We start from the raw sequence: 14390 nt of genomic DNA, 5'->3' as shown, positions 1-14390 counted from the left end.
ATATATATACACACACACACACACATATATGAGGTTCTTTGTATGTAACACATGAGAGTGGTCAGTTGGAGTCCAGGCTAGGCTGGACATCATACCATGGATTATATGTGAAATGGGTATGAGAGATGCTAGTATTAAAGATGATGAGCAGCCTGGCCGGCGTGGCTCAGAGATTGAGCATTGGCCTATGAACCAGGAGGTCTTGGTTTGATTCCCGGTCAGGGCACATGCCCAGGTTGTGGGCTCCATCCCCAGTGGAGGGCATGCAGGAGGCAGTCAATCAATGATTCTCTCTCATCATTGATGTTTCTATCTCTCCTTCCCTCTCCCTTCCTCTCTGAAATCAATAAAACATATTTTTTTAAAAAAGATGATGAGCAGTTTAGTAGTTTGGGGGATTAGAATTAGTATCGAATACAGAAGCTGTAGTTGATAGTGCCAAATTTAGTGGGAAGCCCTTCCAGTTTGGTGAAGCATGCTAAGTGCAATGGTAAAAGTAGTATATTGTTATGGATAAGGAGAGTGACACAAATGGAGTAAAAGTTAGTGTTGAAAGGTGGTGTGACACACAACGACAAATAGACAAATTGGCTTGGTTACTATAATACCCATGATGCAAGAAAAGCTACGCCGTGATGGCTCAGAAAACCTAATTGCAAGGGACTTTTGAGGGCAGCATATCAGGTAATCACATGCCAAAAATATTTCATTTCAGAGACTTTAGTTTTCTCATTAATTTTATCACTAATCCATTCATTGTCAAAATGTATTTCAGGATTTCACATCAGGTTGACTTTAAAGCTTATATGCAGATGAAGGTTTCTTTTCCTTGCACTGAGTAAGGCGGTTAGTCCTATTCTGTGCTTAAGAGTCAAGCAAGCTTACGTTGGCTCTGCAAACAGGATTATTAAATAACCAATTACTATTCAGACTGTGTTACATCCCCTAAAATTACTCAAGCAAGAGTCTTGAACTTATTCAACCTGAACACATCTGATATCCTCATACAAGTAGGGTATGTAAATTAGAGAGCTCTGGCTTTACCAGTGTGGAATCAGGCATACTTTTTCTCCTTAGGACTCCATAACTAATAACCTGAATTGTCTAAATTTCAAGAGTAGTCTGGTCTCCAACGATAAGCTTGTTTCCTTGTTTCTGCTTCTGTTTTGTCCCATAATATATGATGCTGCAAAGAACTTTTTACATGCAAATTTCAGCAAGTTGAGATAATCCTTTCAAAATGGATTTTTTTCCATATTCCATTAGGGCATAATTCCATACTACCCTGTTTGATTCATTGTTTACAAAACAGTCAGCACCAGATAATATTTTTAATTTATATTTATTGTTGAAAGTATTATAGATGCCCCCATATTTTCCCCATTGACTCTCTCCACTCCACACCCATTCATTCCAGGCCTTCACCAGACTATAGTCTGTGTCCATAGCTTATATATGCATGCATACAAGTTCTTTGGTTGAAACCCCCGCCCCCCCCCCCACACACACACAAACCTTCCCTCTGAGATTGGACAATCTGTTCTATGCTTCTATGTCTCTGGATCTATTTTGTTCATTAGTGTATTTTGTTCATCAGATTCCACATTTGAGTGAGATCATGTGATACTGTCTTTCTCTGACTGTCTTATTTTACTTAGCATAATAATCTCCAGGCCACCCATGCTGTCTCAAAGGGTAAGAGACCCTTCTTTTTTACTGTTGCATAGTATTCCATGGTGTAAATGTACCATAGCTTTTTTTATCTATTCAACTTCTGATGGACACTTGGGCTGTTTCCAAAGCTTAGCTATTGTAAATTGTGCTACTATGAACATAGGGGAGCATGCATTCTTTCTGATTGGTGTTTCAGGTCTCTTAGGATATATTCCTAGAAGTGGGATTACTGGGTCAAATGGCAGTTCCATTCTTAATTTTTTGAGGAAACTCCATACTGTTTTCCATAATGGCTGCACCAGTCTGCATTCCCACCAGCAGTGCACTAGGGTTCCCTTTTCTCCACATCTTCCCCTACACTTATCATTTGTTGATTTATTGATGGTAGCCATTCTGACAGGAGTGAGGTGATACCTCATTGCGGTTTTCATTTGCATCTCTCAGATGATGTCTACTTTGGAGAAGTGTCTCTTTAGATATTCTGCCCATTTTTTAATTGGATTGTCTTCCTTTTGTTAAGATTTATGAGTTCCTTATATATGTTGGATATTAACCCCTTATCAGATATATCATTGCCAAATATGTTCTCCCATACAGTGGGCTACCTTTTTGTTTTGTTGATGATTTCATTTGCTGTCCAGAAGCTTTATATTTTTGATGTAGTCCCATTTGTTTACTTTCTCCTTTGTATTCCTTGCCCTAGGAGATGTATACACAAACATTGCTATAAGAGGTGTCTGAGGTTTTGCTGCCTGTGGTTTCTTCTAGGATTTTATAGTTTCATGACTTACATTTTTTTATCCATTTTGAGTTTATTCAAAATTTATGTTTTAAGTTGGTGGTCTAGTTTCATTTTTTTCATGTACCTGTCTAATTTTTGCAACATCATTTCTTGAAGAGACTGTCTTTACTCCATTGTATTCTCTTGCCACCTTTGTAGAATATTAACTGAACATAATGACTTGGGTTGATTTCTGAGTTCTCTGTTCTGTTCCATCGATCTACATGCCTCTTCTTGTGCCGGTACCAGACTGTTATGATTACAGTGGCTTTGTAGTATAACTTGATATCTGGTATTGTGATCTCTCCAACTTTGTTATTCTTCCTCAAGATCGCTGCAGATATTTGGGATATTTTAATAATATGTTTTTAAAATACTGATGACTAATATTGTACTCATAGTAATGTTTCTGTTCATGGACATAAAATTATCATATTTATTGGTAGTTTAGGCACAGTGCACAAAAGGTACATCCTTCATTGTAATGCCGTTTGGGAAATTCCCCCCATTACATTTGCATTAAAAGGAAAAATTATATCCCCTTGTCTATGATGGAAAATTATGTCATTTCTGGCTTTGACTGCAGTATAATATATTCCAGCTTTTGGTCACCTTTGATAAAAATTAAATATATGTGGAGTAAAGAACTAACTTTCATCATCTATGGATTTGTGATTGTTGCTAAAAATGTTTTTGTATGGATTTCAATAACTTATCAACAACTATTTAGTTATAAGCATGAATGAGAAAGGGCATGGTCTCATGATATAGTCAATACTGAGGTTGTGTTCTCTTACACATTTTCAATGTTCATGCTCACTGAAAGTGTATATTGTAGAATAATCTATTCCTGAATATCCAAATGAGGTTGATCGCTTTGTTACAAATATCCACAATTTTTCTGAGTAGTTGCTATTAAGATAGGGAGTCTTTAGGAGAAATTTATGGGCTAACATGTTTAGTATGATTAACATCAATATACCTCCCTGGTCTGATCATTCTTCCCTGAGAACTCGAATCTGAGGATGTTGTGGCTATGCTCTCATGTATTATATTATAAAAATGTTAGCCTGGCTACTGTTGCTCAGTGGTTGAGCATCAACCTATGAACCAGGAGGTCAGGGTTTGATTTCCAGTCAGGGCACATGCCAAGTGGCAGGCTCAATCTCCAGTAGAGGGTGTGCAGGAGGCAGCAGATGGATGATTCTCTAGAGCAGTGGTTCTCAACCTTCCTAATGCCGCGACCCTTTAATACAGTTCCTCATGTTGTGGTGACCCCCAACCATAAAATTATTTTCGTTGCTACTTCATAACTGTAATTTTGCTACTGTTATGAATCATAATGTAAATATCTGATATGCAGGATCTATTTTCATTGTTACAAATTGAACATAATTAAAGCATAGTGATTAATCAAAAAAACAATATGTAATTATGTGTTTTCCAATGGTCTTAGGCGACCCCTGTGAAAGGGTTGTTTGACCCCCAAAGGGGTCGCGACCCACACGTTGAGAACCACTGCTCTAGAGCATCATTGATGTTTCTATCTCTCTCTCTCCCTCTCCCTTCCTCTCTCTGAAATCAATAAAAACATATTTTTTAAAAATGTTAAACCCAGACCCTATTAATAAAACACGGGTTCTACTTTTTGGGTAAGCTACTATTACATGTCTATGAAAATACAATATTATTTATGTTTGTATAATATTGGCTTCTACATTTTATTTTCAACTTAATAAAATTGTTAAAAATAAATTTGAATTAGCAGGTTCTTATGTTACTTGTCTTTCTTTTCTCATTTTCTATTTATGCTCTTTTGCTGTAGTCTGGACTTTCATTTTAACAAGCTTAATATGCAAGAGAATTTTCTTTTTAAAATAATGAGTAATAGAGGCAACTGTAGATGGAAATACAAAATTTGAACATGCTAAAGGGCTATAACTTTTACTTACACATTTCTTGTAATAGTATTTATATTGTGTGTTCAGGATTACATTGGCATCTATTCCTATAGCACACTGATATGAGATTTTAAATATCAAAAATATATTTTCTTTTGATTAGTTTCATAGAATTATATTGTCCTTGTAGCATAACCTACATCTTATGGTTTGGGAAATAAATTTAAAGACTAACGTATCACCATTAGCAAGTTATTCAGCTACCTGTGAGAGTATCTACAGTTTAGTCATTCTAGAACATTTAATAGCTATGAGAGATAATTTACTTTTCTCATTAAATTACACAGGCATCATGTTAAAATACAATATGTACATGTGACAACTGATCTTTAGGGAAAAAAAAAGTCCATGAATCACTCCTGTAACATTTGGAATTAAATTCATTAACCAAAATAATACCATGCTAGATCTTTTAAATTGTGCTTTCTTAGCATCTGGTCCTTAGTCTGGCTAATTGCATTATAATGGCTCTGTGTTGCAACAGATGCTAGAAGATTTTTTTTTCAAGAATGATAATTTTGTTTCAATTTTTGGAATACCTGCCTTGCAACTGTCATTCCTATTTACTAGAGCCAGAGGGAGATGAAACCTATTTCTTTTTTTCATTTGAAAAGTATTAAAAGCTCAACTTTGTTCAAAGATCAAGAACTATACTTTTTCACATTAAAAGCTATTCTTTTTCCCAATTAGTTTGTTGAGTGCTGCACTTCTGGTTGAGATCGACAGACATAAAGTGGCTATTATAATGAATAGTGCCTAGCATATTTCTTTTTTGTGTATATAATTAATATTCTTACTTTTATATGTTAAATAAATTAATATATTATTGGAGTTATACAATGGGGTGTATAATTCCTATGGGGAATAAAATAAAGCTTCTGAGGAAGAATCAATATTTAAGATATTAGTATAGACTTGTGTGAGTTTTTTCTTCTTCCTGATATCAGGGAAGTTTTCTGTCATTATTTCTTCAAACAGGTTTTCTATTCCTTGCTGTTTCCTCTCCTCCAGCACCCCTATTATGCGGATGTAGTTCCATTTCGTGTTGTCCCAAAGTTCCCTTAGGCTCTCCTCCTGTTTTATACGTGTTTTTTTTCAGGTTGCTGCTCTGCTTGGGTATTTTTCCTACCTTGTCTTCTAGCTCACTGATGCGGTCCTCTGCTTCTTCTAGTCTACTGTTGATGCTTTCTATTGTGTTCTTTATTGCAGTGATGTCATTTTTCATTTCTTCTTCATTTCCTCTTAGTTCTTACACATATTGTTGAATTTGTCTTCCATCCTTTTCAGCGACCTTATGACCATTGCTCTGAATTCTTTCTCTGACATATTGCTTGCCTCCATTTCACTTACTTACTTTTCCGGTGATTCCTCCTTTGCTTTTGTATGGGCGCTGTTTCTTTGTCTCCCCATGTTCGCTCATCTCATGGTATCTGGTTATGTAGCTCTCTCTCTCTCCTGTGTTGACTTAAAGGCACAAAATACAATATGACAAAAAACACCACACAGGGCACCAAACACAAATGTATTCATGATATCAATAACCCCAAATAAAGGTGAACACCAGAGAAAAAAGAATTAGGGGAGAGAAAAGAGTGTAAAAATGATATTGAGAAAAGGAAAAAAATATATAAGAGAGAAAAGAAAGAGAAGAAAAGAAGGGGGGGGAAATATATGTATATGGGGCGAAAACTCCAAAAAGCCAACAGCTAATCCAAAAAATGCAAACAACAAACACTCTGAGATGATTGCAAACAATAAACAACAACTAGTCAAAAAAATGCAAGCAACAAACACCCAAACAACAAACACCCAGTTGAATCTGAGAAGGCAGAGCTCTCTCTAGGCCAGTGGTTCTCAACCTTGGCTGCACATTAGAATCACCTGGGAATCTTTTTAAAATCCTAATTTCTGGGCCTCATCCTCTGGAAATTCTGTTTCTTTGTTACTAATGTTGTGGCCCCACCCCATAACAAAGAAACAAAGAAACAATTTCCGGAGGATGAGGCCCGGAAATCAGGATTTAAAAAAGTTTCCCAGGTGATTCTAATGTGCAGCCAAGGTTGAGAACCACTGCTCTAGGCAATCTCTGACCTTTCCATCTATGGATTGCCTCACCAGCTGTGTTTAATTCTCCAATTCCAGGTGAATGTTGTTCGATTCAGCTGTTCCATCTATCTGCTCTGTGAGAAGGTGCAGGGCCCATCCACGTATTCAGCGCTGCTTTGTCTCCCCCTGGACAAACTCTTTTAGGTGCCTGTGGCTGGGGAGGCTGGAGTCTCAGTGTCCGTGGGTTCACAGCTGAGGCAGCTGGTCCCTGGACATTGTGGTTGTAGGGTTCCGGGAAGTATCCGAGTTCTCCCTAATAGAAGGTGAGGCTGGGCTTCTGACCACAGCTGGTCTCCCCTTCAAGATGGCGCGGTCTCTGTGGCAGAGCCAGCCGCTCTGGGAGAGATTTCAGCAGCAGTAGAGGCTGGCCAGCCAGGGGAGCCTGGTCCGCCAGTCCCCAACAGTCCTGTCAAATATAGCTGTCCCTCACTCACAAATACAGACACTCCCTGCACGTCCACGCACTCTCCTTTCGCTCTCTCACTCACACACACGATCTTGCAGCCTGCTGTCCCATCAGCTGCCATCTTGGATCCTCTCTATTAATGTCTTTAACATTAAAAAGCAGCATAGCATTACAAAGTCTCTTTGAATTTTTCTGAATTTAGATATGGATTTTGGATAAGAAAGTTGAAAATAGACTCCTTATTTTAAGTCTATAATTGTGGAAATTATTATATTGTTTTATATGCATATTATATACGTTATTTATAGTATATATTTGGCAAATGTTTGAGATATTTACTCTATATAGTTGCTTTTTATACTAATATGTAGAGTTTTATTATTTATTGAAATGTGTCATTAAAACACTGAGAGAAATGACATTTGTCATTTTGTTTATTCTCTATTTTGATTAAATTGAACAGAATAATAAGTCACCTATATCTATATCAAATATTATGCTAAAAACAAAACAGGAGGAAGATGAAAAACTAATCATATTGGTTTATACAATATCAGGCTATTGGGAAACATGCAAACAGTATGCTCATTTTCTTCCATAAAAGTATTGGGCAGGGTTCTTAAAATATAATGAAGAAATAGCCATGACTCAGAGAACAGAGCATTTTTTTCTCACCTTCATTATCTAATAGTGAGCTGCCCTTCAGTGTGTCATTTAATATTGTTGTTAGAGCTGTCCATTTGAAAGGCTGAAGTTAGTGATAATTCCCCTGTCCCATCTTCAGGATGTGTTGTAGAGACTGCTTGGTCTCTGTGGTTAGACATTTGAGCTCCATGGCAACTTATGTTGCGAGTGAATGAGAACATTATCAGCAGCATTAGCAACATCCTCATAGTTGTCTGTTGACCTAGAGGGAAGTACAGAAAATATAAAAAACTCAATTTGCTTAGTCCTAGGTGCTTTTTAATTTTAATTTTCAACTTTCTCTGTCTAAACAAAAGAATACACTTAGCACCATGTGTAGCACCCGCTGACAAATTGAATTAAAATTGTTAAATGTCTTCATGTGTTGTGATGTGATAAGGGCATTGATAAAATCAGCATCCAAAACTTCAAAACCCAAATCAGCCACCATTCACCACACTTTGCGGAGAACTTGGATTGTGCCAGTGATTCTTTTCTGTAATAAAGACATGAAGAGGAACAAGTCAAAACCCTGCCCTTGAGGCCACACAACCAAATTGTAGGGTTCTTAATCTGAGGTCCACAAACCAAGATAGGAGAAAAAATTGCATCTTTATTTTCACTAACCTCTAACTGACAATCAGCATTTTTGCAATTAGGAAGATAGGTAACACACGACAGTATTAGCAGTATCTGTGTTATCACCAATATTTTTATCTCAAATCCTAGTTGTGGATATTTTGAAAGATCATTGATGTGAACCATGACTTTGCATTTATATTAATTAGTATATCTTCAACTAGTGCATTAACACACATATTCCTTTAATATTTGATAACTATATTGTAACATAATTAATTTACTTTGTATTCTTATATGATTTTTCTTTTTATTGTATGCATTTGAAAACATTCTGGGAAGTGTACCATATGCTACACCAGATGCTAAAGGGCTCTGCAGCACAAAAATTGTTAAGAACACTGTATCTAGAAAAGACATAGGCAAATGTGTATAATACCATCGTAGAGAACAATAATAGAGGCACGTACCAGATGCTGTGAAATTGGGCATGACTATCCCAGCCGGAGGCCTGGCAAGGCAGTGTTTGATTTTGTCTTGAAGCAAGTGTAATCGTTTCACTAGTGATAACATGTGAGAGAAGGCATTCTGGAAAAGAGAAAAGTAGGTGCAAAGTCACCTAGTGGGAGCATGAAGGGCAGGGGACAGAGAGCAGCTTAGTGTGACAATGGAAAAACATTTCTATTTCTTTATTATTGGGGGCATCCTATGCTGTTTACATTTGTTGATCTGTAGCATTCTATTTGCCAAGTCATTTTTACTAATCATCCGTAAAGATTAACATCATAGACAACAGTTGGAAACATCAAAGAAGAGATCAAAGCAGTGTCAGCTTTTTAAAGCTCTCATTATTTCAATCAACATCTACCTGTAAGGGGATAAAAATTAATCTGTTTCACCTTCCCACTTTATCATCATGTTTTCAGACCACTATCAGTCACTTTTCTGGCCTATAGGCCATAATTGGCTAACAGTAAATCCCAAGAGACTGAACCACATAACTGGATAATTTTTTAAACACCCACAGGGTTGTTCTTTAGTTATAATGGTGAAAGGCAGCTTTATTTGCCATGCTCAGACTTCCTGACTTGTGTTTTGTCTGGATTCCTGGGACAAATGTGGATGTGACTATCTAGATTATAAGGAAGGTCATTCAGAGAAGCAGCCATGATTACAAGGAACTAAAGACACAGAGTAACCTGAAAGACACACCAATGGACTCAGATAGTCTATTTAAACTGTTCCCTTCACCTAGGCAACATTGTGCTACATTCCTTGTTGAGTGAGAAGACTCATTTCTTTATCTTCTCTTTTCTTTTTTAAATCTTATTTCCTTGCGGTAAGAACACTTAATATGAGATCTACCCTCTTAAAATTTTAAGTGTATGATAAAAGATTGTTAATTATAGGCACTATGTTGGACAACCGATCTCTAGAATTTATTCCTTTGCTTAACTGAAAGTTTATGCCCTTTTCATTAGTAATTCCAAATTGTCCCTTTCCCCCAGCCCATGCATGGCAACCACCATTGCCCTCTTTGATTCTATAAATTTGACTATTACAGATACCTCATATAAATGGACTCATGCAGTGTTTTTCTGTGTCTGGCTTATTTCATTTAGCATACTGTCTTCCAGGCCTATCCATGTGGTAGGAAATGGCGGGATTTCTCTCATTTTTAAGGCCAATAATATTCCCGTGTGTGTGTGTGCGTGTGTGCGTGTGTGTGTGTGTGTGTGTGACATTTTCTTTATCCATTCTTTCATCATTGGGCATTTTAGTTTGTTTTCACTTCTTGGCTATTGTGAATAGTGATACTATGAACATGGGAGTGTAGATATCTCTTTGAAATCCTGATTTCAGTTATTTTGAATAAATATCCAGAAGTGGAATTGCTGGATCATATAGTAATTCTATTTTTAATTTTTTGAGAAATCTTCATGCTGTTTTCCAGAGCGACTGTACCATTTTGAATTCCTACCAAAAGTGCACAAGTGTTCCAATTACTCCTCAACAACACTTGTCTTTTGTGTGTTTTTTTGTTTTTTTATAGTAGCCATCCTGACAGGTGTGAGGTGCTATCTCATTGTGGTTTTGATTTGCATTTCCCTGATGATTAATGATGCTGAGCATGTTTTCCTATAGCTATTGGCCTTTTTGTATGTCTTCTTTGCAAAAATTTTTATTCAAGTTCTTTGCCCATTTTTCAATCGGGTTTTTAGTTTTTCTTTGCTATTGAGTTGTAGTTTTTCCTTACATATTTTGGAGACTAACCCTTTATCAGATGGTTTGCACATATTTTCTCTCATTCCATAGGGTTCACTTCTTAAACAACCCTTCCAATAATTCCCTTATTACTAGCCTTGATTTCAAATAGGAATCTGCAGAGACCTAAATGGATACCAATCTAAAATTACATTTGAAACAATAGTTATCTATAATTTTCAAAAAAATAAGCATGATCATATTTGCATGAGCATAGTTTTAAAAGTGGTTGAAGTACAGAAAAAATATTCCAGAATGAAATATAACAAGTCAAAATATATAACACATTAAACTGTGGTCAAATAGGCCATAATTAGATTCATTTATATCATTGGTGTTACAGATTGGATATATAATATGTCTCCTTGATTAAATATTTAAGCCTGCCAATAAAATTGATAATATAGTCATGAATATGCTTTTTACTTAAGGGTATCATCTTTAAAATTGCACAGGCTTAGGTTTAAACCACTTCTTAAATGTGTAGCCCTACATAAATTTCTAAATTATCTGAGCTTCAGTTTTCTCATCTGTAAAGTTGATTGAACTAGAAAAAAAATAATAGAACTAACTTAGGTATTAATTGTACTAAAATGTGTAATTGGTATTTTGTAAGCACTTCAAAAATGGTAGTCATTCCTATTACTTATTCTCAATGAAAACATTATTTTTAGTACTGGTAAACCTGTTGATATAGTATCCAGCATAATTTTGCTTCTTCCTAAATCAATCAACTTGGCCTTTTTTATAAAGTCATCAATATAAATGTCACTTTATTCAATTTAGAGGTTAGTTTCATTTAAGGAAAAATGTTTCCAGATCAAAATATATACTTTGAAATTCACATGCATTTACTTTAGATTCATCGTTAATTTCTAAAGACCCTGGAGTTATGACATGAACACAATGATTATAGTTTTTGCTGAATAAATGAAAGAATAATTATTTTGGAACTCGACTATCCTCCATATAGTTAATGCTTCCTTTAGCTTTTTTTCTTATTTCTATTATAACTGAAATTTTGTTATTTTGAATATGAATTACCATGCATAAGTTCATAGTCAATATGGGGTTTTAAATAATCATTACCACTGAATTTATCGAGTGCCACTTCCCTGGAGTGTACATTCCTAAATTTAAAAAACTGCTTCTTTAAAGTTAGTGTCCCTATTCTCTTATACTCTTTCCACATACCCAGCTGTCTTTCTAATGAACTTTGTTAAATATGTCTTGACAGCAGTTGGTATTTTCTTCCTGCCCCCTATGCATTTATGATGCTCAAACTTCTTTGTCTTTTTTTTTTTTTTCAAAAAAAGTCAAGCAAAACATTATCTGGGTCCTCTTTGTGTGCAAAGAAAAGCAGCTGGAAAACAAAATGGTACAGAAATTCCAGAAGGATGTGGACATGGAAGTTGTTTCTAACAATCTTACTGTCTGTAACCATTTCTATGAGCACAATGGAAAATCTTTAGAGACTTAGATCATCTAACTTAATTATTTTCTCCTTATTAATTTTTTTAAATTTATTGAATTTGTTTGGGTGACATTGGTTTGAAAGCTTTCACTTTCATGCATTTTGAGTTAATTCCTGCTTGTGCTGTGACATCCACCCAACTTCCGCAAAACCTTTTAGCCACTTGCTGCAGTAAATGGAAAACTGCCATAGCGTGACAAGATGTGGGCTGCAAACATGACCACACAGAAAACAGCAAACTCTCTCGAAATCTGTATTGCTCCCTCAATTTCACAGCCTCAAGTAACTAGACAATTTTACACTTTTAATGCCTGTCAGCTCCAACAGGATCTTATAAGCAACTAAAGTCTCTGTTGGAAGTGAATAAGGAGAGATATCTGAAATAACACTTGATGTGGGTGAAGACAAAGAACATGTTTAAAATGCTGTAAGAATAATAATGAGGATGAATGAATATGGAGAAAATAGTGAGGAACACTTCTGAGTGTTCATAGTTTGGCTTTAGAAGATGACTGGAAAATAATGTAATGAAAAATAGAATAAATATTTAGTAAGCACTGATTATGTGCAATTTGCTGAGCAAGGTGGCTATCTATAAAATTGCAAACTTCCTCCTATTAGAATAGACATTTTATTAGTTGCAATTGGAGCTATTGATAAGGTTTTAACACAATGTTTAGATACTGTTCATTTTGGTTTGGAGGAGGGGGGCAGCTTAATTATTTTCATTAATTTGGTTACTTTGTTTATTTATACTTAGCTCTGAGAAGGTGATTCACATCTGAGTTCAAAAAGTAGATTCTTGTCTCTAACTCGAGAGCCACTATTTCCCTAGGCTGTGAATCATACCCAGTTTTATAAATTTGCCTTTCTAATGTGGACCTCTGTAATTGAATTAAGAATGGTTCAATTCCTGCACGTAAAAATTTTATTCAAATACAAACGCACTGTGCTATTATTTAAAAATGTAAACCACGTATAGTTCTGTACTAAATTAAAACCTTATTTAAGTGGGCTAACTCATTTAGAATTTATGTAACATAACCAGATTCTAGGAGAAATTTTACCTGCGAAAGGATTCTGTTAAGTAAATCAATATTGTATTCATGATTCTGAGAATTATATAAACTCTTAATGGGCACTATCAATTCTTCTTTTGAAAAAAACTATTGATATTCTGCTCTTAAATTACTCTCATTTATACTGCTCCCCTGGGGACCTAATTAATCATCAGTTACGATAACCTAATTTGAACTTTCATTCTGTTCTTAGGGAAAAATATTTAAAGACATAAATGATTTGCTGGTTCAGATTATTCATTATTTTTGTCATTCCTTAAACTAGACTGAATTACAAAAAGTTCATTATAAAATTACATTTTCTGCAATACTCTTTTAGGGGTTACTTGCATGTTTTTACTTTGTGATTACAAATTGTGGCTAAGAGGAGTTGGGAGGATGTAGGACAGGGGAAAGGGGAAATAAATGGTCATGGAAAGAAATTTAAATTGGGTGATAAACACTCAATATAATATACAGACAATGAATTATAGAATTGTACACTTGAAACCTATATAATTTTATTAACCAAAATCACCCCATTAAATTCAATAAAATTTTAATTAAAAAAGAATTGTGGCCCTAAACAGTTTGGCTCAGTGAATAGAGCAACGGCATGCAGACTGAAGGGTCCCAGGTTCAATTCCGGTCAAGAGCATGTACCTTGGTTGCGACATATCCCCAGTTAGGGGGTGTGCAGCAGGCAGCTGATCAATTTTTCTAACTCTCTATCCCTCTCCCTTCCTTTCTGTAAAAAAATCAATAAAAATATATTTAAAAAAAAAGAATTGTGGCTCAGAAAAAAATGGCATAACTACACTTTTCCATTAGTCAGTTGTGGATACACATTGAACATGCTAAAACTTAATTTAAAAAGAAATCAAGTTAAGGTTTAGAATTCATGGAATTCTGACCATCCTAATATATAAAAACCCTGGGTCCATCATGACTGGAGGCTGGACCAACCGGAAGTCAGTCCTGCAGTCAGCGCAGCAATGACTGCTGCGGCTGCAGGTGCAGTGAACCAGCACTGACTGCTGAGGGGGCTGCAAATCAGGCCCAGAGAGAGGCCTGAAGAGAGAAGCAGGGTCTGATTCGTAGCCCGTGTAGCAGCTGTTGATCAGCACTTGCCTCTCTCTTTCTTTCCTGGTGGGGCCAGGAACCATGCCTCCATTTCTCTCCAGGCCTCCACCTGGGCTGCTGATCAGCCCCACCTTTCTGATCAGGCCCCATTGATAGGCCCGGAGACACTGACTGGCATAGAAACTGACCAATCAGAACCATATCTGGGTCAACTGTGAGGAGCCAATGGCTGCCTAGGAGGCAGAGCTTTTGATGCTGACTGGCATAGAAACCGACCAATCAGAACCAAATCTGGGTCAACTGTGAGGAGCCAATGGCT

This window comes from Myotis brandtii, unplaced genomic scaffold (genome assembly GCF_000412655.1).
Source record: "Myotis brandtii unplaced genomic scaffold, ASM41265v1 scaffold835, whole genome shotgun sequence".
Lineage (NCBI taxonomy): Eukaryota > Metazoa > Chordata > Mammalia > Chiroptera > Vespertilionidae > Myotis > Myotis brandtii.
This window is presented reverse-complemented; position numbering follows the sequence as displayed.